General features: G+C 39.7%; 1 pseudogene; it reads right to left on the bottom strand.

The window, feature by feature from the left end:
• Positions 1 to 26,435, bottom strand: part of LOC101605307 — a 50,957-nt pseudogene extending 24,522 nt beyond the window's left edge.
• Between the last annotated feature and the right edge of the window lie 629 nt (positions 26,436 to 27,064).

Genomic DNA, 27,064 nt, shown 5'->3' with positions numbered 1-27,064 from the left:
TTCTTTTGCTGAGGATATGTTTGGATATGCGAGGCCTTCTGCCTTTCCATGTGAAATTTGAGATCCTTTTTTCTATCTCTGTGAAGAACACTGTAGGGATTTTTATTGGAATTGTGTTAAATCTATATATTGCCTTTGGTAGGACTGTCATCTTCACAATGTTAATTCTGCCTATCCAGGAGCATGGGAGATCTTTCCATCTTTTCAAGTCCTCCTCAATTTCTTTATTGAGAGTTTTTATATTTTCCTTGTATAGATTTTTTACTTCCTTGGTTAACATTATTATAAGGTATTTTTTTTTTTTTGTTGCTATTGAAAATGGAACTATGTCCTCTATTTCTTTTTCTGTATCTTTGTCATTTTCATACAGAAATGCTACAGATTTTTGTGCATTGATTTTGTATCCTGCTACTTTGCTATAGGAGTTAATCACCTTACGAGTTTTGGGATGGAGTCTCTCGGGTCTCTTACATGTACTATCATGTCATCAGCAAATAGAGCTAGCTTAACTTCTTCCTTTCCAAATTGTGTCCCTTTAATTTCCTTCTCCTGGCTTATTGCTTGAGCTAGGACTTCCAGAACTATTTTGAAAAGCAGAAGTGAGAGAGGACATTCCTGTTTTTTTCCTGATCTCAATGGGAATTCCTCCAGTCTCTCTCCGTTAAGTATTATTTTGGCCTTTGGAGCTTTGTATATTGCCTTTATTATGTTAAGATGTGAACCAGCCTTGCCAATTCTTTCCAATGTTTTGATCATGAAGTGATGTTGTATCTTGTCAAAGGCCTTTTCTGCATCTATCGAAATGATCATGTGGTTTTTTTGTTTAAGCTTGTTTATGTGGTGTATTACATTGACAGATTTTCGTATGTTGAACCACCCTTGTGTTCCTGGGATAAATCCGACTTGGTCAAGGTGAATAATGCTTTTGATGTGTTGTTGGATTCGGTTTGCGAGTATTTTGTTGAGGATCTTTGTGTCTATGTTCATTAGGGAAATAGGCCAATAGTTTTCTTTTCTTGTGGCATCTCTGCCTGGTTTTGGGATTAGGGTGATACTAGCTTCATAGAATGAGTTGGGTAGCTTTCCCTGTTCTTCAATTGTGTGGCACAGTTTTAGGAAGATTGGTTTGAGTTCTTCCATGAAGGTTTGAAAAAATTCGTCTGGGAATCCATCTGGTCCTGGATTCTTCTTTTTTGGGAGGTTTTTTTTATTACTTTTTCAATATCCATGAGTGTGATGGGTTCATTGAGGTGATTAATCTGCTCTGAGTTTATCTTTGGTAGATGATATGTGTCTAGGAATTTATCCATCTTCTCCACATTTTCCAGTTTTGTGGAATAGAGGTTTTGAAATAAGTCCTGATGATTTTCCCAATTTCACTTATGTCTGTTGTGATCTCTCCTTTTTCATTTTGAATTTTGTTAATTTGGAATCTCTCCTTTTTTTGCTTGATCAAATTGGCCATAGGTTTGTCAATCTTGTTTATTTTTTCAAAGAACCAGCTCTTTGTTTTGTCAATTGCCTTAATTGTTTCTTTGGTTTCTAATTCATTAATTTCTGCTCTGATTTTAATTATTTCGTTCATTCTGGAGCTCTTTGGGTTGGATTTTTCTTGCTTTTCCAATGCCTTTAGGTGGATGGTTAGGCTATTGATTTGGGATCTTTCTGTCTTTTTTATGAAGGCATTGAGTGCTATGAATTTTCCCCTGAGGACTGCCTTCATTGTGTCCCATAAGTTTGGGTATGATGTGTTCTCATTGTCATTCAATTCCAGGAATTTTGCAATTTCATTTTTTATTTAATCCACTATCCATTTATTGTTTAAGAGTGTGCTATTCAGCTTCCAGTTGCCCTTGGTGTTCTTGTTGGTTTTTTTGTTGTTGACTTCTAGGAATATAGCATTATGATCTGATATCATGCAGGGAATTATGTCGATTTTCCTAAATATGTGGAGGCAGTCTTTGTGACCCAGTATATGGTCTATTTTAAAGAATGTTCCATGGGCTGCTGGGAAGAATGTGTAGCCTGTGGATTTGGGATGGAAAGTTCTGTAGGTGTCTGTTAGGTCTAAGTGCTCTATGGTTTTGTTGAGCTCTCTTACTTCCCTGTTGAGCTTCTGTTTGGATGATCTGTCTATTACTGATAATGGTGTGTTAAAGTCCCCAGCTATGATGCTGTTGGTGGTTATTTCTGTTTTATTGTCAAGTAGGTTTTGTTTTATGAACTGTGGTGCCCCTGTGTTTGGTGCATATAGATTTATGATCGTAATATCCTCTTGATGGATTGTTCCCTTTATAAGTAGGAAGTAGCCTTCTTTGTCTTTTTTGACTGTTTTTGGTTTGAAGTCAATTTTATCTGCTATTAACATAGCTACACCTGCTTGTTTCTTATTCCCATTTGCTTGGAATATTGTTTTCCACTCTTTCACTCTGAGGAGGATTCTGTCTTTAGTGGCAAGGTGGGTTTCTTTTTTTCTAATATTTTTAAAATTTTATTTATTTATTTATTGGAGAGTGACAGACATAGAGAGAAAGACAGATAGAGGGAGAGAGAGAATGGGTGTGCCAGGGCTTCCAGCCTCTACAAACGAACTCCAGACGCGTGAGCCCCCTTGTGCATCTGTCTAACGTGGGACCTGGGGAACCGAGCCTAGAACCGAGGTCTTTAGGTTTCACAGGCAAGCGCTTAACCGCTACGCCATCTCTCCAGCCCAAGGTGGGTTTCTTGAAGGCAGCAGATTGAGGGGTCTACTTTTTTGATCCACCCTGTTAGCTTGTGTCTCTTGATGGGTGAATTAAGGCCATTAATATTTAGGGTGATAACTGTGAGATTTGATTTGATCCCTGCCATATTGTGGTGGTAGAGGTGTGTTGGCATTTCCATGGAATTTGAAATTTTTTCTGTCTACTCTGGGTTGGTTTGCTGTGATCTGCTTCTTGTAGGCATTTGTGTTTGGTTATTTGTTTCTTCTCTGTGGAGAATTTCCTGGAATACTTTCTGTAGGTTTGGTTTTGTGTTCATATAATTGTGAAACTGAGTTTTGTCATGGAAAGTTTTCCTTTCACCATCTATTATATGGGAGACTTTTGCCCAGTAGAGTAATTTGGGCTGGGTGCCATAGTTTCTTATAGTTTGGAGAGTATCATTCCAGGCCCTTCTAGCTTTCAGGGTTTCCATTGAGAAGTCTGAAGTAATTCTGATGGGGTTTCCTTTGAAAGTGGTGTGCTGTTTTTCCCTAGCTGCTTTTAGGATTTTCTCTTTGATGTCAATGTTTAGAGTCTTAATGATAATATGTCTTGGGGAATTTCTCCTTTGGTCTAGTCAGTTAGGAGTTATGTTTGCTTCTTGTATCTTGATGGCCTTTCTTTTAAGAGATGGGGGAAGTTTTCTTTAATTATTATATTAAATAAGTTCTCCATGTCTTTGGTCTGAAATTCTTCTCCTTCTGGTATTCCAATGATTCTGATATTAGGATGTTTAAGTGTATCCCACAATTCCTTCATGTTCTGTTCACAGGAACTTTTGAACTTACTGAAATTTTTGGACTCTCAAACTGTTTCTTCCATCCTGTCTTCCAGATCAGAGTTTCTATCCTCCACTTTGCTGACTCTATTCTTCAGAGCCTCTAGTGAGTTTTGGACTTGTTCAATTAAGTTTGCATTTTCTACTACTTTCTTATGTATCACTTTCATCGCTCTGTCCAGCTTCCTTTTCACCTCATTTTCTGCTTTTCTTCATGATTCTTGGAAATCATTCTTTCATTTCTTTATGTTTTCATTTAGTGTGGCCAGCTGATTTTTAAAGTCCTCTTTTTTTCACTCTCCCTCAACTCTCTTAGCTTTCTTTGAATTCCTTCCAGTGTCTTATCATATTGCTCTAGCTTAGTTATGGTAACATCCACATGATTATCTGTCCTTGTAGCGTTCCTGCAAGTTCTAGCAGTAGGTTGGTCAGGGTTGCTTGCTCATAGCTTCCACTTGATGTTCTGATCCTAAACACTCTTGTATGTTTTGGTTAGATGTAATCCTTGTTGGACTGGGTGAATTGTCTGGATTATCTTGCATTTTGTTTTTCATGTTATTTATTTTGCGCTGTGGTCTACCCATGTCAGTGTATGGGCAGGTAGGTGGGTGGAGCAGCCTGGGCTGTAGCTCAATGAGAATCCAAGGCAGCCTGGGGCAGTTGCAAGCAGTCTGGGTTTTTTTCTCTCTCTTGCCAAAGCTGCCTATCTATTGCCTGACAGGGGTGCCAAAGTTGCCTGAATTCTCACCCAGTAATTCACCAAAGCTGCCTGCCTTCTAGTTTGAAAGGGGACTGAGGTAGCAAGCCCTGAAGCTGCCCAAACTCTGGCTGGGAACCCTGGGACCTGCCAACAGTCTGCACTTTCCCGCCTCAGGGGAGTGGGGGATGGGTGGCAACGGACAGGTAGGGGATGGCACCTGGTGCTAGTGACTAAGTGTGGCCTTGTGTGGCCCTTGCTGTGGGACTGGGCCTGCTGCACATGCAATTGTAGTGCAGAGGCAGCTGATGCAGGCACAAGATCAGGACACAGCAGAGGCTGGCTGGTGGGCAAGAGATTGGAGCACAGCAGCAGGGGGTCTGGCAGCCACCCAATCATGGCAGAGGTGGCCCCTGCAGGTGTGCAACCCGAGCACAGCTTGGCTGGCCAATGCACACGATCAGAGCACAACGGCCGAGGTCCCCACGTCAGCGCAGCAGGCTGGTGTGCGCTTGATGGGCTGGCGGGCGCACAATCAGAGCACAGCCGCGCAGCACGGGTCACGGGGTGCGGTGCACGGGGCACTGGGGGCGGGGCACGGCGGCTGCATGTGTGAGTGTAAACTACCCACCCGAGGGGGGATGCATGCTTCCCTGTTTTTCCCCACTCTGTGCCCTCCCACTGGCAAGAAGACCCTGATAACCCTTAATTTCTTGCCTTTCTTTCCCCGGTATCTGCAGCGCAGCTAGGCAGTCGCTATCTTGCTCACTCCCTTACTAATACTTTTTGTTTAGTATCGTGTATCAATAACTCTATTGTTACTGTGAACAAATACCTGGCCTGAAGCAAATTAAGTAAAGAATTTAATTTGGCCTATAGTTTCAAGGAGAATTTGAATCATTGCAGGGAAGCATGGAGCGTGCAGGACTAGAGTTTATCAGGTCTCATCAGCAGATGAGAAATCAGAGGAAGAGCCGAAAGTGGGTTATAAGACCTCAAGGCCTAACCCTGGTAACCCTCGTCCTCTAGCAAAGTTCCAACTCCTGAAGTCCACACAACATTTACAATCAGAACCACCAACTGGGGACCAACTGTTCAAACAGAGGGGGCATGGACATTTTTATTCAAACCACAACCATCCCCTTAGCTTCTGACTCCTAACATGAACTAACATTTACTTGGTATAAATAAGGGTGGGCCTTCAGAAATCCTGCCCCCCTCTGTAAAAAGGTTTTTCTTTATATAATGCTAATCTTTGAGTGTATTACAGAATTGTAAAATCATATGGAAGGACTATAAATACAGCAATTTAGGAGTTTAAAAGAAAGTACCCTCCACAAGTGAGAAAGGCATTTCTATAATCCATGAGCTTGTTAAAGGAAAACTTCAGTATCAGGAATATACAACCTTCCTAAAATTTCTTGGCCAGTGAAGTCTGCGAAGATTTAAAAAGAAAAAAAGACTATTGCCACTGCTGTTGATTGCATGCCAGTACTGGATGATAACACCCTGTTTGCTGAATACATGGCCTGATTTGATTGCAGGACATGCAGAACTCAGACTTGGACTGAGCATGAAGCTCCTTTTCTATTGGCTGACTTTTAAAAAATATATTTTATTATTTATTTATTTGAGAGAGAGAGAGAGAGAGAGAGAGAGAAGGGGCACCCCAGGGCTTTTTCCAGATAGTTTCTGAAGACGGATTGTTGCAGTTACTGTCTCATTGTGGGGATAAGCCAAAAGCAGCTGATGGGAGGAAAACTTTATTTTGGTTTGCAGTCTTGAAGGAAAGCTTCAAGATGGCAGGGTAAAACATACTATGAGAGGAGGCTGGATATCACCTCTTCTAAAGCAAGTGAAAATGCACAGCAGGAGAGCAATATGGATTCTAGCAAGGGGGGCTGGCTATTTCACCCCTAATCCAACTCCCAACAACATATCTCACCCAGCAAGACATTACTTACAAAATTACCATCAGTGGTGAACCAAGCATTCAAAACACATGAGTTTAAGTTGGACATCTAATTGAAACCACCACACAGATGATACAAAATATCCTGGAGAGTACAAGATACATGGATTTCAGAGCATATAAAAAGTAAAAAAGTTGTTTTTGCCTCGTTAGTGGATCATAGCCACTTCCCAGTAAGTAACGGTCTATGAAGATGAAGGAATCTCCCCTCCTCTGGGCAGCAACCACTTGACTCCAGACATGACCCCATGATGAAATATCCCTTCATTTTTTTTCAGACATGTGTCCTGCCTTCTTTGATGCTTTAGAACTACTAGGTGCTAGTTAATGAGGGTCACTACCATTCTCACCGATGAACCATGTCATATAACACAGTGAATGACTCTCAGAGATGACTGAGGTAAAGAGGTATGGATACAGACCACCTAAGAGTCAGGTGAGAAACAGAGACAGTGGAGTAAAACCAGAGGCAGTGATCTGTATGGATTAATGATCAAAATAGTTACTCAGAAGGGGTGAGAAATAAACCTGCTTCTCACATTCCCACACCTCCCCAAACTCTCCTGTGAGCAATGTATTCCTAGAATTGTATAGGGAGAAGCAGCACAGGGAAGCATCAGAATTTAAGTAAAACCCCTTGTATCTGTTTGTCTACTTGGTACTTAGGGTGGACTTCATAAAATATGTGATACAGTGAATCATAACTTGCTGGCTCAAGGCAGAACTGCTGAGGTTCTTTCTTGGTATCATAGCTTCCCCCAAAATGAGGAGAGGGGTAATTAATTTGATGCTGGAAACTTATATGTTACTGTCATTACCTATTCAATGGCTTTTTTTTTTTTTTTTTTTTGAGCAAATGGACCAGTTCCCTTTATGACACTTTTTTTGTTTTTACTCAGGAATACAATTAAGTTTGTACCATTGTCACCCTCCTCCATGTCCTCCCCCCCCCCCCGCAACAGGGACCCTCCTTGTTGGGGTACGTGGGTCTTGCATTATGGGATTAGCCATCACTTTTGTGTAGGAGGAAATATCTATGCATATCATGACCCAAAGTGTGGCTCTGATATTCTTTCCACCCCCTCTTTGGCAAATTTCCCTGAGCCATGTTGGGTTCATTTCAGGTCTGCTTCAGTGTTGAGATCTTGTGAGCCTCTGTGTCTCTAGATATCTTGTTTGGTAGGGGTTGATTGCTCTGTGTGTCTATTGCCTTCATCATTGTGCTGGTACCCAGTTTGCCAAGAAAAGAACCCTCTTCCATGTTTTCCAAATTACTCTTAGTTTCAGCTGGGGCCATTTTGAGGTATGATGGGGTGGTTCTCTCCTTAGGATCTATGTCTATATGAAAAAGAGAAGCAGATTCTCCAACAGAGAGTAAAGTTAGCACAAGATAAATGTGATAAACATTATTTTTTAGAGAAAGCTTAACAGGTATAGGCCCATTTGTAGCCCACAATTGGTGTGAGCTTAATAATGGAGAGTTGGCTCTATTTTGGATATGGTGCTGAATTGTTTCCCAGCTCCAGCTATGGGATCCATGCCACTAAGCAGATCAGTTAGCCAAATCAAGAGCAGTTGATTCCTCACCATGACTTGTGCACCACTATTACACTTGTGTGAACATCACACCAGGTTGTTTGCTGCTAAGTACATGAGTTGCTTGTACAAATATTGGTCATTTTCTCCTAGTGGCTCATGTAGCAGCTTCCAGTATTAGGCATGCCAACTGTTTGGGGACTGAGTCCCTTCCAGCATCAAGCCATGTCACTTCATATTACATGTCAACAGCGTATGATGTCTTCAGCAGTAGGATCTTACCACAAACCTTTGGTGGGTCATCAAGCACTCTGACAGAAATCTGTCTTCTTTTGGGAAACCTTGTAAGTCTCTCTGAACAAAACCTCAGTGTGGATGATACCCACCTGCTGGTACTGGGAGTTTTAGGTCAGCACCCAAGAAGAGAAGGAAGAAAAATATAAGTGACTTAAAAGAAATAGAGAGTTGAGAGAGAAAAAGGAGAGAGAGAAACAGAAACAGGAGGAGATAAAGGTCAGTTTTTATTATACCCTCTTTAGGGCCTTGTGAATCAGGTGTTCCCTTTAAGGGCCTGGTTGAAGGTTCAACCATTTGGTCTGTCTTTTAGGATGTAGAATTTTATGGTATCATTGCTGTTTTGGTCCAGTTTTGTGCCCCCTGCTCCCACCCTCTGCTCCCCTCCCCCCAGTGTCCAGTCCTCATGATGATTGCTAGGTATGTTAGGAATTTGGGTAGATTCAGGTTAGGAGCTATAGATGAGTGAGATTATGTAGCAATTATATTTCTGTGATTGGGAAAGTTCACTGAGAATGATCTGTTCCAAGTTCGAACATTTTTCTTCAAATTTCATTGTGTCATTTTTCCTTACTGTTGTGTAGAATTCCATTGTGTAGATATACTACATCTTAGTTATCCATTCATCTAATGATTCACATCTTGGGTTGATTCCAGCTCTTAGCTATTATGAATTGAGCAGCTATAAAGATGGTTGAATCTCTCTGAACTGAGGTGTGGAGCTTTTAGGGTACATGACCAGAAAGGGAATAACTGGGTCTTCTGGAAACTTTATAGGCAGCTCTTTTAGGAGTCTCCACATTGCTTTCCAAAGTAATTGTACAATCTTACATTTGCACCAACAGTGGATGAGGGTTTCTATTTCTGCACATCCTTGCCAGCATTTATTTTCATTTGATTTTTTGATGTTTGCTATCCTCACCGGGGTAACATGGAATATCCTAGCTGTTTTAATTTGCATTTCCCTGATTATTAGGGATGGTGAACATTTTCTTAAGTGTGTATTTGCCATTTGTATTTCTTCTTCTGTGAACTGCCTATCCAGTTCTTTGCCCCATTTTGTGAGTAGATTGTTTGACTTTTATAGTTTGTGTTTTTGAGTTCTTTGTAGATTCTAGAAATTAGGCCTCTGTCAGTTGGATATTCACCAAATATTTTCTCCCATTCTGTGGGTAATCTACTGGCTCTGCTAATGGTATGTTTTTCTGTGAAGAAATGTTTCAGCTTCATAAGAAACCATTGGTTGAGTGATTGTTTAAGGTTCTGTGCTACTAGGGTTTTGTTCAGGAAGTCTTTTCCCATTCCTATGTCATGGAATTTTCCTCCTATATTTTCTTCCAGGAGTAGCCAAGTTTTTGGTCTCATGTTGAAGTTTTTGATCCATTTGGACATGATTTTTATGCATGTTGAGATGTGTGGATGAAGTTTCAATTTCCTGTGTATGGTTATCTAGTTTGTCCATCACCATTTGTTGAAGGTGCTGTCTTTTTTTCAGCCTATATTGTTAGGGACTTGTTCAAATATCAAGTAGCTGTAGTTACTTGACCAAAGTCTGGGTCCTCGATTCTACTCCATTGATTTATACTCCTATTTTTTGTGTATGTTTGTTTGTTTATTTTGGTTTTTTGAGGTAGGGTCTCACTCTGGCTCAGGCTGACCTGGAATTAACTATGTAGTCTCAGGGTGGCCTTGCACTCATGGCAATCCTCCTACCTCTGCCTCCCGAGTGCTTGGATTAATGGCGTGCACCACCATGTCTGTCTAATAGTCCTGTTTTTATGCCAGTACCAGGCTGATTTTATTACTATGGTTTTGTAATATAGCTATAGATAATTTATGGTGATGCCTCCAGAGGTGCTTGTTTGGCTGAGGATATGCTTGGATATCTGAGGCCTTCTGCATTTTTATATAAATTTTGAGATCATTTTTTTCTATCCCTGTGAAGAGCAATATTGAGATTTTGGTTAGAATTGCATTAAATCTGTACATTATCTTCGGTAGGATTACCATTTTCACAATGTTGACTCTGCCTATCCAGGAGCATGGGAGGTCTTTCCATTTACTCAAGTCCTCCTCAGTTTCTTTCTTGAGTGTTTTTATATTTTCATTGTATAGATCTTTCACTTCATTGGTTAATGTTAATCCAAGTTACTTTACTTTTTTGTTGCTATTGAAAATGGGACAGTGTCGCTTATTTCTCTGTATCTTTGTCATTTGCATATAGAAAGGCTACTGATTTTTGTGCATTGATTTTGTATCCTGCTACTTTGCTGAAGGAGTTCATCACCTTTTTTCTTGGAGTGGGGTTCTTGGGTCTCTTACGTATAGCAATATGTTGTTTGCGAATAGAGCTAACTTAACATCTTCCTTTCCAAATTGTATCCCTTTTATTTATTTACTTCTCCTGTCTTAATGCTTGAGCTAGACCTTCCATATGGAAGAACAAAAGTGAAAGTGGACACCCCTGTCTTGTTCCTGATCTCAGTGGGAATTTCTTTAGTCTCTCTCCAATAAGTACTATTTGGGCTTAAGGAGCTTTATATATAGCCTTTATTATGATGTGATATAAACTGACCGACCATTCCAATTCTCTCCAATGTTTTGATCATGAAGTGATGTTGTATTTTGTCAAAGGCCTTTTCTGCCTCTATTGAAATGATCATGTGGTTTTTGGTTTTATACATTTTTATGTAATGTATTATATTGACAGATTTCCTTATGTTGAACCATACCTGCATTCCTGGGATAAAGCCCACTTGATCAAGATAGATAATGCTTTTGATGTGTTGTTGGATTCAGTTGTGAGGATTTTTTTCAGGATCTTTGCATCTAAGCCCATCAAGGAAATAGGCTTGTAGTTTTCTTTTCTTGTGGCATCTCTGCCTGGTTTTGGTATTAGAGTAATACTAGCTTCATAGAAGGAGTTGGGGAGCTTTCCATGCTCTCTGATTATGTGGCACAGTTTGAGAAAGATTGGTTTCAGTTCTTTCCATAAAGGTTTGATAGAATTCAGCTGAGAAACCATCAGTTTCTAGACTCTTCTTTTTGGGGAGTTTTTTGATTACCTTTCCAATCTTTATTTTTAAATTTTTTAATTTATTTATTTAAGAGTGACAGACAGAGAGACAAAGAGACAGAGAGAGAAAGAGAGAATGGGTGCGCCAGGGCCTCCAGCCACTGCAAACGAACTCCAGATGCTGGGACCCCTTTGTGCATCTGGCTAATGTGGGTCCTGAAGAATTGAGCCTCGAGCCAGGGTCCTTAGGCTTCACAGGCAAGCGCATAACCACTAATCCATCTCTCCAGCCTCCTTTTCAATCTTCATGGGTGTGATAGGTTTGCTTAGGAGGTTAATCTGCTCTGAGTTTAGCTTTGGTGGATAGTATTTGTCTAGGAATTTATTCATTCCCTCAATATTATCCACTTTTTATTTTATTTTATTTTTTTCAGCAGAGGTTTATGAAGAAAGACCTAATGATTTCCCCAATTTTGATCATGTGTTGTGGTCTCTCCTTTTACTTTTATAATTTTATTAACTTGAAGCATCTTTTTTTTTTTTTTTTTTTTTTTTTCTTGATCAAATTGGCTAGGGGTTTGTTAATCTTGTTTATTTTTTTTCCCCAAAGAACCAACTCTTTGTTACATGAATTTTCTAACTTGTTTTCTCAGTTTCCAATTCATTAATTTCTGCTCTGATCTTTATTAATTTTTTTTTCCCCATCTGGAGCTTTTTTGGGTTGGACTCTTCTTGTTTTTCCAGTGCCTTTAGGTGGATGGTTAGGTTATTGATTTGGGAACTCTCTGTCCTTGTTATGAAGGTGTTTAGTGCTATGAACTGTCCCCTGAGGATCACCTTCATTGTGTCTCATAAGTTTTGGTCTGGTGTGTTCTCATTTTCATTCATTTCCAGAAATTTTGCAACTTAAGTTTTTATTTCATCCACTACCCATTTATTGTTTAAATGTGTGGTGTGCTGTTTGGTTTCTAGGTCTACCATGTTACTTGTGTCTCTTGATGGGTTAATTAAGGTAATTTTTATTTAGGGTAATGACTGTGAGGTTTGATTTGATACCTGCCATATTGTGTTGGTTTTAGTGGTTTGGTGTTTTCATGGACTTTGAAGTTTTATGTGCTTGCTCTGAGTATGATTAATGTGATCTGCTTCTTGTGTATACTTGAAGTTGATTATTTGATTCTTCTGTGTGTAGAATTTCCTGAAATACTCCCTGTATGTTTGCTTTTGTGTTCATATAGTTGTAAAGCTGAGTTTTGTCATGGGAAGTTTTTCTTTCACCATATATTATAAGGGATACTTTTGCTGGGTAGAGTAAAGTAGTTTGGGTTGGAAGCCATAGATTCTTAGAGTTTGCAGTGTCCCATTACAGGCCCTTCTGGCTTTCAGGGTTTCCATTGAGAAGTCTGAATTCTGATTGGGTTACCTTTGAATATGATGTTCTGTTTTTGTATAGCTGCTTTTAGCATTGTTCTCTTTGATGTCAATATTTAAAGTCTTAAAGAAAATATGTCTTGGAGGGTTCCTCCTTTGGTCCAATCTATTTGGAGTTTTGTTAGCTTCTTGTATTTTGATGTGCCTTTCTTTTGAAAAAGTGGGAAAATTTTCTTCAATAATTTTATTTTAAAAAGTTCTCCATGCCTTTGGTCTGAGTTTTTCCCCTCTGATAGTCCCATGATCCAAATTTTAGGATGTTTAAGGGTATCCCACGATTCCCTCTTGTTCTGTTCACAGAATTTTTTGAACTTATTGAAGCTTATGAACTCTCAGACTGTTCCTTCTGTTTTGTCTTCCAGATCTGAGTTTCTATTCTCTGTGTAGCTGACTCTATTCTTGAGAGTTTTGGGCTTTTTAAATTAGATTTTAATTTTCTACTATTTTTTCCATTAATGGTTTCTATCCCTCTGTCAAGTTCCCTTTTCATATCATTTTCTGATTTTCTTGATGCTTCTTGGAATTCATCCTTGCATTTCTTTATCTCTTCATTTAGCATATCCAACTGGTTTTTTAGGTTCTTTTTTTTTTTTTTTTTTTTTTTGGCTTTCCTTCATATCCTTTTACTGTTTTTGGACGCATCTATTTTCTTATCTATTAGATCTAGTCTAGTGATGGCAGTATCCACACGATTATTAGTCCTTTGTTGCTTTTCTGCAAGTTCTACCAGTAGCTTGGTCAGGGTTGCATTACTCATAACTTCATTTTGGGTTCTGATCATAGAGTCTCTTCTATATTTTGATTAGTGACATCCATTATAGGACTGGGTGATCTTAATGGATTTACTTGCATTTGATTTTTTATTTTATTCCTTTTGCACTGTGGTCTGCACATCACAGTGTGTTGGTAGGGAGAATGGGACTGTCTTCACAATGAGCTGGGAAGTGGTGCCATTTCACAGGAGCAGGAACTAGTGCCCAGAAGGTGCGGGATGGGGCAGAGAGGGTCCAAAGTCATGGGAAGGTGAAGCAGAGCAGAGAGTGTTGGAAGTTATGGGAGAGGCAGGGCTAAGTGGAGAGGGTCCAAAGTCACTGTGGAGGAGGTGGGTTGGAAAGGAGAGGATCTGAAGTCCCAAGGGCAGGGTGGGACAGAGAGTGTCTGAAGTCATGGGGAAGTGGGGCAGAATGGTGAGTGTTCAAATTTGCAGGGTGGTGGGACAAAGCGGAGAGAATTCAAAATCCTGGGGGGTGGGGAAAAGCAGAGAGAGACTGATGTTGCAGGGGGTGGGGCAGAATGGAGAGGGTCCAAAGTCATGGGGGGTGGAGCAGAACAGATAGGGTCCTAGTTACAGGGGGGCGGAGTGGATCATACAGGATCTGATGAAGCACGGGCTGGTGGGCAGACAGGGGGACCCCAGCAGACAGGGGGACCCAGGTGATCACCTGTGTCCAGTGGCTCAGGTGGACTACTATGGCCTGAGTTCCTTGCCTGCAGTTAGTACAGGAGTATCCTGAGGCTGCTACCCTGGCTAAGATGGCTGCCTGTGGGGTGGGGAGTTGGGGGTCTGGGTGGGTTACCCAAGTGCATGGGAATCAGCTGATTTTCTTTTTTCCCCTTCAGTACCCTCCCACTGGTGATCTATTAGAGATTCCTCTTCCCTAAAAACCCAGTGAACTCTTCATGCCTTGCCTCTCCTTCCCAGGAGTTGTGGCTTGGTTAGGAAGAAGCCATATTGACTGGAAGTCTTCCATAGCTTCTTTGTAAGAATGTGTAAAACATCTCACACTGAGGGACTAAGTATTCAGGACCATAGACATTGCTTGTTACATAGTATGTGCTCCGCAAATATTTATGCACTAAATGAGCCAAACCAGCAACAAGGCTAATATTCATTTCTCACTGGCCCAGGGTGAAATTTCTGAAATGTAATTTCTGGTACTCACACTCATTTTAAAAGGACAGAGAATGGATTCACACCTGACTCACATCACTTAATGAAATAATCTTATAAAGGAGAGAAGGAACATAGATAGTATCCTAGTGCACTCATGTAATTTAACCCTTTGTGCAGTGGGAAGTTGAATTTCAGAGAAGTGTACGTAACAATCTCAACAAGCTATTGAGAACTAAGACCTGAGTTTTGAGTACAAGTTTCTGTAATTAGAAAGCCTGCTATTTTCTACCATAATATTTAAGACATTACATTAATGCAATCACTCAAACTTGATGTTCTCATGTATGATAAATGAAAATGAATGTCGAGCTTATGAGACTACTTTGAGGGTTATTTAAGATAACATCAGAAGAGTATCAAGTTCCTTGGTCATAGATACTTAAATTGAAAAGCTTTGGCTGTCTTTCACCATAGATAGATCCATGGGGTTTGATTGTGAAAGCCTTATAAACAACAGCATAACTTCTTATGAATCATATCATTTGGCTATATAATTTATGGACTTATTTGTACCTTGCTTTATTCAAGAAAGTATTTAGGGATACTTATGAACATGTATAAAGTTCAGAAGGTCAAATTATTACGTAAAATATGCAGAGTAAGAAAGACAAAAAACAGTAAAAATGAAAGCAATCTAAAGTACAATCAAGAGTGAATTTATTTCATAAAACACAATCTTGTGTTCTACAGAGTTAGTTACTGTTTATGGACACCTATATGTTTTCTGCATATGGGTCAATATTTAACTCTAAGACTTTTAGAAGCTAAACCACTTAAGAAAATGTAATGTTGGGTATGGTAGTGCATGTCTTTAATCCCAGAACTCAGGAGGCAAAGGTAGGGGGAAAACTGTGAGTTCAAGGCCATCCTGAGACTACATAGTGAATTCCAGGTGAGCCTGGGCTAGAGTGAAACCTTACCTCAAAAGAATTTAAAAAAAAAAAATGTAAATGTCGCATGGTGTCAGGCACTGCCAGGCACAGATTGGAGCCTTCAGGAGAGGGGCCTGGGCTTCTGGGCATGGCTAAAGACCCCCAGGCTACAGGAGGCCACTCCCTTTCCAAGCCTAGCACATCTGAACTTAAGCTCTGCCCATAGCCCTGTAACCTTTGGCCAGTTGCCTAGAAAATGATTTATCACCCTTCACACAGCCCATCCCCCTGAGACCCTAGATCACCTGACCCCTGCCATTGCCTACATGCTGGAGGCTAGCAGCATTTAAACCCACTTATGACTTTTTCCCCCACCCTCAGATGCTTATAAACCCATTTCCATGACAATAAACTTAGAGACCTGTTCAGCTATATTCTGTTGTCAAGCGCTCACCCACCACGATTGCCTGGGCACCTTCAGGGGACCATGGCTACGTCCTGGAGGACAGAGGAACCCACAGTATGGTGGTCATGAGATTATTTTTCTCCTAAGAAAAACACTTCTAAGATGAGGATCATGATATTTTTCTAAAGAGAGGGTGCTATTTTCCCTTATCATTTATCATGCAAGTCAGCCTGCCTCTCCACACATGATACACAGAACTCTTACTTCTATCTAGACAGGATAGGTTGGAATCTCAGTGTAATTATCTATAGTGCATCTATCTTAGTCTGTTTTCATTGTTAAGAAAATATCTGAATCTGAGGAATAAAGAAAGAAATGAGTTTTTTTTTGTTTTGTTTTGCTTTTAAGACTCAGAAGCATGGTAATAAACATCTGCTCTCTTCTGGTGAGGACTTTTGTGACTGCATCACATCATATGTGATGACATCATGGTGGGAGCACAAGGCACACATGGGAAGAAGAGATTAAGTGGAGATATAGGAAACCAGGATCAATAAGAAGTCAAGAGGCTAGAGAGATGGCTTTGCAGTTAAGGCACTTGCCAATGAAGCCTAAGTACCCAGGTTCGATTCCCCTGTATCCATGTAAGCCAGATGCACAAAGCGCCACATATGTCTAGAGTGCCTTTACAGTGGCTAGAGACTATAATACTCCCATTCTCTCTTTATCTGCTTTTTCCTCTCTCCCTCCCTCTCTCTCATAAAATAGATAGGTAAATAAAATATTTTTTAAAACAAGGAGTCAGTTTCACTTTTTTTGTTTATTTTTATGTATTTATTTGAAAGTGACAGAGAGAAAGAGGCAGATAGAGAGAGAGAAGGAATGGGCATGCCAGGGTTTCCAGCCACTGCAAACGAACTCCAGACACGTGCACCCCCTTGTGCATCTGGCTAACATGGGTTCCGGGGAATCGAGCCTCGAACCGGGGTCCATAGGTTTCACAAGCAAGCACTTAACTGCTAAGCCATCTCTCCAGCCCAGTTTCACTTTTTAATAACAATTCACTCTTGTTAAAACTAACTAGGATGCTGAGAATTGCTTTGATCTGTTCTGAGGGCACATCTCTAGTAACTAAAACGCTTCCCAGTAGAGTCTATCTCTCAAGGGTTGTCCATCTCAAAACTCACATGCTGAGGACAAGCCTTCCACACAGGAACTCTTGGAGGACAAAGTGTGCAAACAGTAGGAGTCCTTCATTATAAGTTTTATGCTGCATTATGTGGTATATTGCCTCTCCTCTCTCATTCTCTTCCTGTACTTTCCAATCTCTGTATTCAAAAACCACTTTGAAGTCTATCCCAAATGCTTACATCTCTCAAAGAAAGTAATTCTTCTTTTTTTCCTTCTGAACTTAAAAAATTATGTTTATTAAAGAAAGAAGTAAATTTAGCTTAGAGACTATGAACTAAAGTTGTAAGAAAAGTCTTAAAGTTTAGATAGATAGATGATGTTCACAAAATCCCACTAACTGACCTGGCTATAGGCCTCTGGCAAATTTTGTTAACCCTACAGATATTGTCAATGCTTTGCAAGATGCCATGCATTTGTCAAGGCAGAAAGGAAACCAGGTGATGTTGAAATCTCTCCTAGGAACAAAATAACAGCTTAGATCTGTGTGGTTCTTCAGCAGTTATCTTCTACTTGCTGAGACAAAACACCTGACCAGAAACAGTTTATGGAAGTAAAGGGTTTATTTCAACTTGTAGTTTCAAGGAGTCTAATGCGGGAAAGAAAGCATGGCAGGAGCATATATCCAGGCATCATATCTTCACAACAACATGGAAAAACTAGCAAATGTGAACTGAGTACAGCAAGCAAGGCTAGGTTGTAACACCCCAAAGCCTCACTCCTGGTGACATACTTCCTCCACCAAGACTCCAGAAGACTTCCTCCTAAAGGCTCCAAAGCCGTCCTCAACTGCACCACCAGCAGCTCAAACACATGAAGTGATATGAAGCTATAAGGGACAAATTACATTCAAACCATCACCAATTCTGATACTGTCCTCTTGGTCACAACTTATGAAGTTGTCAAGGAATAAATAAAATAATGATATCTGAGATCAGTTAAGGCAGGAAAATGACTATCTTATATATTGGCCTATTAAAGGATTTGAGGTGGTAACTTTGGCATACAAATATCATCACCTTATTATCCCTGTGCTCTTTAGCACCTTTTCCTATTTTGGAAATGTCCATTTTCCAAAGTCATTTGAGCATATCACTACTCTGTTGCTAGACCAGACTGACACAGATGCCAATTTCTATAACAAATATATAAACAGAAACCACGTGATATTGTAATCAATACATGTAGAGCTCTCCAGGCATGGTGGCACAGGCCTTTAATCCCAGCACTTTGTAGGCAGAAGTAGAAGAATCACTGTGAGTTGGAGGACAGCCTCAGACTCCATAGTGAATTCCAGGTCAGCCTTTGCTAGAATGAGACCTTACCTCAAAACAAACAAACAACATGTAGAACTCAAAGAGTTCTGTGAAAGTGGCTAATCTGCCTTTAAATAACATTTGATAATCCTAAATTTTACATGTGGTCCTAGAGAATGTTAATAAGATTAAAGGCAAGAAGAACACATATTTTTTCTCTAAACTAACTTACAAATAAATTTAATAAATTTAATTTAATAAAATTTATATATATATATATATATATATATATATATATGCATATAGAGAGTGAGAAAGAGAGAACAGAAGAAAATAAATAAATTATAGAGAAATCAGTGAAATTGAAAACAAGAAATAGGCAAAGTAAGTCAAGTTATATAAGTTATCTTTGAATAAATAATAAATTTTCATGAGCTGCCACACAGACAAACTAAGAAAACTTAGAGAAGACACATGTTACTAATATTAGTAAATTAAGCAGGGACTCTGCTTCGTGTAAGATGCACATTAGAAGGAAAGTCAAAGATATCTATGAAGAATCTGCCCATAAATTTGATGACATAAGATAAATGCCCCGATATATTACATCACATATATTAAACATTCACACAAACATAAATAGGCTGAAAAAGCCTATGCTTATTAAATAAATGGATTCAGAAAATTTCAGGAAGTAAAATCTTCTATAGCAGTAAGTACCAGGTTAGGATGGGTTCTACTAAGCATTTAAGGAAGAACTGTGCCAATTCTTTAGGGAGATAGAAACAGAGGGGATCTATCCTAACACATTCTTTGAGACAAATATCACCTGGATACCAAAGTCAGACAAAAATATAAGAAAATTACAAATTAGTGTTTCTCATGAACCCACATGTAAAAACCTTAATAAAATATTACAAATTATTGAATCCAACATTGTGTAAAAATATTATATAAAATCACTGAATGAAATTTATCCCAAGTATGCAAGACTGACTGTATAATATTCAATAATGTAATGTAGCATATCAGTAAGTCAAAGAAAAAAAATCAAATGATTATGTCAAGGAAAGTGGATAGCACATTTGACAAAATACAACATGTACTCATCATGATAGTTCCCACTCCTCTATGGATAAAGGAGAACTTCTTCAATTTACTAAAAGCCTTTGGGCTAACATCATATAAAGAGAAGGGTGTTCATTCTTGCTATGGCTATACAACCTCATACTGGCAAAATTCCTGACAGAAGCACCTTAAGAAAGGAAAGAGTTTTATATTGGCTTACTATGTAAAGACACATCACAGTAGGGAAGGCATGTTAGGTAGAGTTAGTTGATCCATGTGTCAGGAGCTTGCAGCAGTGGCTTCTCATTTTGGCCCTAGGCAAGAAACAGAAAGAGATCAGGCTGGAATCAGAGCTAAGTTATATCCATCCAGTGACTTACGTCCTCCAATTAGACCCTACAACCTGAAGATTCCAGCTCCCCAAATAGTACTACCAACTGTGCACCAAAAGTTCAACCTATGATCCTATGGGGAATATTTCACATTCAAACCATAACATTTCACCCTGGCCCCTACTAGCTCATTATACAAAATGCATTCAATCCAGCTTCAAAAATACCCAGAGTCTTAGTAGTCTCAACACTCTTCCAAAGTTCAAAGTCCAAAGTCCAAGGTCTTTTCTGGGACTCAAAGCAAACTGTAAATTATGGTATAATTATGGTATAATCTGTAAGGTATAATAATAACAAATTACATACCTCTAATATACAATGGCACAAACATTCCCTTTCCAAAACAAGGAACAAAAGGATAATGAGGAAAGACTGAAACCCAGAAGGGAAAGTCCTAAAATGTGCCAAGCTACTTGTCATTGAGGGTATGTGATGGCATTATCTGGACTCCAGCAAGCATGAATAACCACAATCCTATCATCTTGTTTTTGTCGAACACATTTGGACTCAGAACTCAGAGCTTGCAGTGTTTCTCAGCTCATGTTCCACATCCTTGGCTTCTCTAACATTCTGTAAAGTAGCTTCATGTTCACAGCTTAACATATTGGTTTCTGTTGCAGTCCGGTTCGCATTGCTGGTAGAAATCACCCAACCAAGAGTAGCTTCTGGGAAAAAGAGGTTTATTTTGGCTTACAGGCTCGAGGGGAAGCTTCACGATGGCAGGGGAAAACGATGGCATGAGCAGAGGGTGGACATCACCCCCTGGCCAACATAAGATGGACCACAGCAACAGGAGGGTGTGCCAAACACTGGCATGGGGAAACTGGCTATAAAGCCCATAAGCCCGCCCCCAACAATACACTCCCTCCAGGAGGCATTAATTCCCAAATATCCATCAGCTGGGAACCTAGCATTCAGAACACCTAGGTTTATGGGGGACACCTGAATCAAACCACCACATTCCGCCCCTGGCCCCCATAAACTGATATCCATACATGATGTAAAATACAATGCATTCAGTCTGACTTTAAAAGTCCCCATAGTTTTTATCAATCTCAATGATGTTCATACATCCCCATAGTTCAAGATCTTTTAACTGAGCCATAATACCAAAAAAATAACCTTAAAAAACCCAGAATGGCACAGAATAAATACTCACACTGCAATAGATGGCATTGGGCATAGCAAAGAAACATTCAACCAATACAAGATTTAAAACAACCAGGGCAAATATCAAACTCTGTAGCTTCAAGTCCAGCAACTCAAACCAGTGACAAATCTTCAAGTCCGATAATTCTAACCAGCAACAAGTCTCTGGCATTCCAATTCCGCCCCTCCAGCTAGGCTACTCACAGTCCTGGGAAACTTCACCTGGGCCGGCAGCTCCTCGGCAGCCATATGGTCCTGGCATCTCCACTGGGTCTCCACTGCAAGCCACGGTCCATCTTCAAGGCCATTTCCAAAACACAAGACCGTGTTGCAAACTCAATGACCCTTTTTCCAGCATTTCTTATACTCCACAATACCAGGTAGGGTGCCAATTTGTTAATCCAGGGGGGAATAAAGCAGACTTTGAAGAACAGGACACTCCTTGAGCATTCAGGCCCCTTCAAAAGAGTCTACATTCTTCTTGTTGCCCTAGCACAGGTCAGCTAGCCCAGTCTCAAAGGTTGTAATCTCTCTGTTGCAGCTGAACGGGCAGCAGTTCACCCAAAGATTTTCCTTTCTGTGCCATATCCCTCTGCACACACCAGTTCATTTCTACGCAAAGCAACCCTGCACAACTTCTCAGGACATGGGCACACGAGCAAGCTTCTCACACAAACTGCTAGCCCAGTCCAGGCAAAGCTTTTTCTCACCCTCATAAGCCATACCTCACAGTCCATAGTTCTTACTGCCTTCAGGTCTTTCAGCTCTGACCAGGATAGACCATCAAGCTGTACTTACAGCACTGCAAGGCATCTCTTAGGCCAAGGTTTCAACTCCTTCCACATTCCTCTTGAAAATCAGCTCCAAAAGGCTGAAGCCACACAGTCAGGTGTCTAGCAGCAATCCCACTCCTAGGTACCACTTTACTGTTGCAGTCCGGTTCGCATTGCTGGTAGAAATCACCCAACCAAGAGTAGCTTCTGGGAAAAAGAGGTTTATTTTGGCTTACAGGCTCGAGGGGAAGCTTCACGATGGCAGGGGAAAACGATGGCATGAGCAGAGGGTGGACATCACCCCCTGGCCAACATAAGATGGACCACAGCAACAGGAGGGTGTGCCAAACACTGGCATGGGGAAACTGGCTATAAAGCCCATAAGCCCGCCCCCAACAATACACTCCCTGCAGGAGGCATTAATTCCCAAATATCCATCAGCTGGGAACCTAGCATTCAGAACACCTAGGTTTATGGGGGACACCTGAATCAAACCACCACAGTTTCTAAAGACCTTCCTGCAGGGTCTTCTCTGCTATGCATTGTTTGACTTCATATATTTTTCTTGAACCTTGGCCCAAATGGCAATAAGGCCATTACTCCTGTATTCTTCATGCCTTAAACTATAAACTATTACCACATGGATGATGCCAAGCTCTGTTACTAGTTGTAAATATAGACTTTTCTCCTTTTACCCCAGCTATAGTGACTTTGTGTACATGAAATCAGTAAAAATTGTACTCATGAAGTTTCAGAGGAGAATAAAGACTTTTAAAAATTGGGTTAGAGACCATTTGTATTACATTCCAGAAAATCTGAGTTAGCTGACTTCAAAAGTAATGGAGGATATTTCAAGACATTATAGTATTCAGAATCTCACATGGTTATTACTAGCTGTACTTAGCTGGCTTTCTAGTGAGAATCCAAAGCAAAAAGCAGAGCAGAATTATATGAAAACACCAGAACCCATGTACTTTAACAAGGAAACAAGTGTAAATACATTTAAGGTTTTAGATAAGGTGGGTGCAGATCAATAAAGTAGCTGCCATTGTTAAAGAGATTAGTACCATCAAAGAGAAAAATGGGTGTGGGGGAGATGGCTTAGTTAGCAAAATGCTTGCTATGTAAGCATGAGGACCTGAGATTGACCCTTAGAACCCACATAAAAATGCCACATATGGTGACTCATGCTTGTTATCCTAGCACTGTGGAGCTTGGGACAGGCAGATCTCTGGGTCTAGCTCACTTGGAGATCTCCAGGCCTGTGAGGGACTATCTCCAAAATGATGTGCAGTGCCTGAAAGGAAGGTCAAAGTATCCTCTGACCTCCACATGCATGTGTATGTACACCCTTGCACATGTGTAACTGCACACACATGAACATACACCACACATATATGCATAAAGAAAAACGTAATGTTCACCAGGATGATGACAATAGGAAAGATGTCTTACAGGCAAGATGTCATTCATGAAAAATTCAAAGGTGTGGAAATACAACCCCATTTAAAGGACTTTTATTTCAAAAGACCATGTGCGGGAAGTCATAGCCTCCCTTGCATGCTGCCCAAACAAGACCATATTACTTTCCCCAGTATTTCTGGGACTATGAATTTGATCTATTTGGAAATAAATTCTGGCAATTCTTTTCCCTATATGTTATCCACACTGCAGTACTTCTACAGTTTATTTATTTCCCACATATTATTTTATTTTCTGTTATTGAGGGATTTGAAGTTGATGAGCTACATATTGCAAATTAAACATCCCATTGGCACAATAAGTCTTTCAATTAAAAATATATATTTAGGTGGACTTAAATGACATTTTAATTGCAAAATAAAAAACACAGCCCATAAGAGAAAGAATTGAAAAACTGAATCATATTAAAATTAAGATTTACTTATTTGCAAAGATAGAATGAAAACCAAGCTACAATTCATGTATGATGGCATATGTTTGAAATGTCAGCTATTGGGGAGACTGAAGCAAGAGTATTATGATTCAAAGACAGCCTGGGATATAGATAGAGAGCCTAATTCCAAAAATAAGGTTGAAAGCAAATACTCAAAACAACAGATAAGGGACTGCTACCCAAAATATACGAAGAACTTCTAAGACTCAAATAAACAACAGAATCAACCTAACTAGGAAAATGAGCCAGAGGCACATCATACGTCATCAAGGAAATGCAAGTTAAACCAATGATTATGATATGCATTCATTATAATGGTCATACTCTAGAGCATTGATAATACCAAATGCTAATGAAAATGTGAAGAAACAGAAATGCTCAGTCATTGGTAGTAGAATGTAAAATGCTATAATTACTTTAGAAGAAAAACTTTTTATTTTTATTTATTTTTTTTTTTGGTTTTTCGAGGTAGGGTCTCACTCTGGCTCAGGCTGACCTGGAATTCACTATGTAGTCTCAGGATGGCCTCGAACTCATGGCGATCCTCCTACCTCTGCCTCCCGAGTGCTGGGATTAAAGGCGTGCGCCACCACGCCCGGCTTAGAAGAAAATTTAATTTATACAAAAATAACATACTCATAATTTTCCTCCCAGCAATTGAACTCCTAGATATTTGTATCAGTTTTATTCTTGTTTTTGGGACAAAATAACCAATAAAAAGCAGCTTATAAGAGGAAAGGGTTCATTTTGGCTTACATTTTTTTTTTAACTTTCATAACACTTTTTCTTTTTTATTTAAAATATTATAACCAGTGGACATACTAGAGAACATTGTTTACATTCCAGTCGTGCATGTTTAATGACCAGGGCATGGATGACTCAAACCCACAATAATGAGCTCAGCATTCCCTACCAAGTGCCCCATTTGTTTTGCCTAGAGAGGAAAGGAGAGGAAATGGAACACGGGAAGGAGAGGATGGAGAAGGAATGACAAGTACGAGGAGAAAAGCAAGTGTCAATTATTATGCTTAGGTTTTCAGGTTTAAAAACTCATTGAAAGGACCAAATGTAATGAGAAAATAGATGTCATAGTCCGGGTAGACAGCTACTCTAGTTTAACCTCGTCATTCAGCTATAAGATCAACAACTTCTCAAAAATATATCAAATATTGGGCCTACAAAAGTAATATATTTCTTCGTAAAATTTACTAAGATTTACTCCTTTTGCAAAATGTAAAGAGTGGACTGATATTAAGAACAGGTTTCAGCCGGGCGTGGTGGCGCACGCCTTTAATCCCAGCACTTGGGAGGCAGAGGTAGGAGGATCGCTGAGAGTTCGAGGCCACCCTGAGACTACATAGTGTATTCCAGGTCAGCCTGAGCCAGAGTGAGACCCTACCTCAAAAAACCAAAAAAAAAAAAAAAAAAAAAAAAAAAAGAACAGGTTTCTAGTTACAAAAACAGTAATAATGTCAACAAGCACATCTAACACAATTTTCCAAGATATACAGTGAAAGATTTTACATGTGAGTGTCTCTTACTGATGCAAGGTATGTATTTTCCATACATCCTGGTGTTTTGTCAACATTGGCTAGAAAGTATTCAACACACATTTATGATTCACACTCAGTACAGATCTACAGTAAGGGCAACAGTTTACTTGGGAAAGCATAGAAAATTAGTGTGAGGTAGTTCAATAAAAACTTAGTTTAATTTTTTTTGTATTTTATTTTATTTTAAATTTAATTTATTAGTTTTCTTTTCAGCAAATACAGGCAGTTTGGTACCATTGTTTAGGCTCATCCATGATCTACCCCCTCCCATTGGACCCTCTTTGTTGATGTAAATGGGTCGTGCATTGTGGAGTTAGCCCACAGTTATTGGTACAATAAATGTCTCTGCATATCATGACCCAACATGTGACTCTGACATTCTTTCCGCCCCCTCGTCCGCAAAATTTCCCTGAGGCATGTTGGGTTCATTTTTGGTCTACTTCAATACTGCGGTGTTGGGGGCCTCTGAGGCTCTGACTCTCTGATTTGGTAGGAGTTGATTTTTCTCTGTGTTGGTCTCCTTCCCCTTTGTGCTGGTATCCGGTTCATCAGGAAAACATCACCCTTGCTTGTTTTGCCAATTGTCCTTAGTTTCAGTTGGACCCCTTTTGAGGTATATTTTAAGTTATTGTGAGAATATAACATTGTGCAAAACTAATCCACAGGTAATATTTCTCAGAAGTTTCAAGAAGAGAATCTAAAACCAGAAATGGCCAGAAAGTGGTACTCTTACTAGACTCTCCTTAAGAGCACTTCAGCTAAGAGCAGTTACTTTGAAATCAATTAGGACATAAGTTTTTCCAATCTTACTCCAAACTATACATTTCTGCTCTAATGCCCTTTACCTCATCTTTTTTTGCTATTGGGACAAATTTGTTTCCTGTGATCCAGGAAAAACCCAAGAGAGATCAGTAGAAACATGATGCACACTGAAATGCAACAGGCCATAAGAGGCAATGTTGACGAGGGCTGTGAATGACAGACGGTGGTGCTGGGGTAAGAGTTTACTGGGGTTTACGGGGCATCATGCATCCACTCTACAGGTAATGTGTCACTAATGAGCAACACTCACAAACTACAATAGTATTTCTGAAAATACACTATGTTTTTACCTCCAAATGCTATGCAGGCTAATGTCCAGGCAACACTGAATAGTTACGTCTTCATGTATGTGGCAGACACTGGCCCGTAGTATAAACCAAGTTGCATTTGTAACCCAGGAAACAGCCACCCTTGCTTGCCACTTATTTCACTACCAGACACTGGTGCACTCTTCAATCTCATCTACTTGGGCAGCAGAAAGAGTAATCAGAGTTCTAAGTGAACTAACTGTTGCTTTCCGCCCAGTCAAGCTTCTCTTATAGTCTGGTGTGAACACACTGTGCCTTTGCTCCTCGTGCACGCGCTCTCTTGAGTTAGCAATCAGCAGCTGTAGGGGCATGATGCAATGAGAATCGTTCAGCAAGTTGAGAAGCTCTACTTATTAATATTAAAATTAAGCAATCCCAACAGTATGATCATCTTACAGGTGGTGAACATACATTAGAGGGTAAGAGAATTTTAACCAGGAAGACATGGAGAAAAGAGTCAGTGTCTCTTTCCTAACCTACAAAGTCAAATGATAATTCTCAGTTAAATAAATTTCTGGCAGTAAGACAGTGGATGTATTAAGTATAAGTAAAACTGAAAAGCCAATATAGGGTGGCTTAGATAAGTGATGCTTAACATAAATGTTATTTGTAATTTCTTTAAAAAAAAACAAAAGTACTAATACATATTTAACTTAACAGATTTAAGCAAAGAGGGTAAGTTGTATTTAGACAATATATTTTAAAAAAGCTAGGGCATACAACATTAAACAGACCTTGCTTTTAGGATATAATTTTGTTAAGTATTTTAGTTTACATTAAGTTTTTTTTTTTTGGTTTTTTTTTTTTTTTTTTACTTCAACTGAAACATGATGTTTGGCAAGTAGGAGCTGGCATTTACAACAAATCATCCAGTTAGAACTGGTTTTTCTTGCTTAATCAAAATCCGTATCAAGAAAGATGGCCCATCAGCAAGCAAACA

This window comes from Jaculus jaculus, chromosome 3, assembly GCF_020740685.1.
Source record: "Jaculus jaculus isolate mJacJac1 chromosome 3, mJacJac1.mat.Y.cur, whole genome shotgun sequence".
In the NCBI taxonomy this organism is placed as follows: Eukaryota; Metazoa; Chordata; class Mammalia; order Rodentia; family Dipodidae; genus Jaculus; species Jaculus jaculus.
This window is presented reverse-complemented; position numbering and strand designations above follow the sequence as displayed.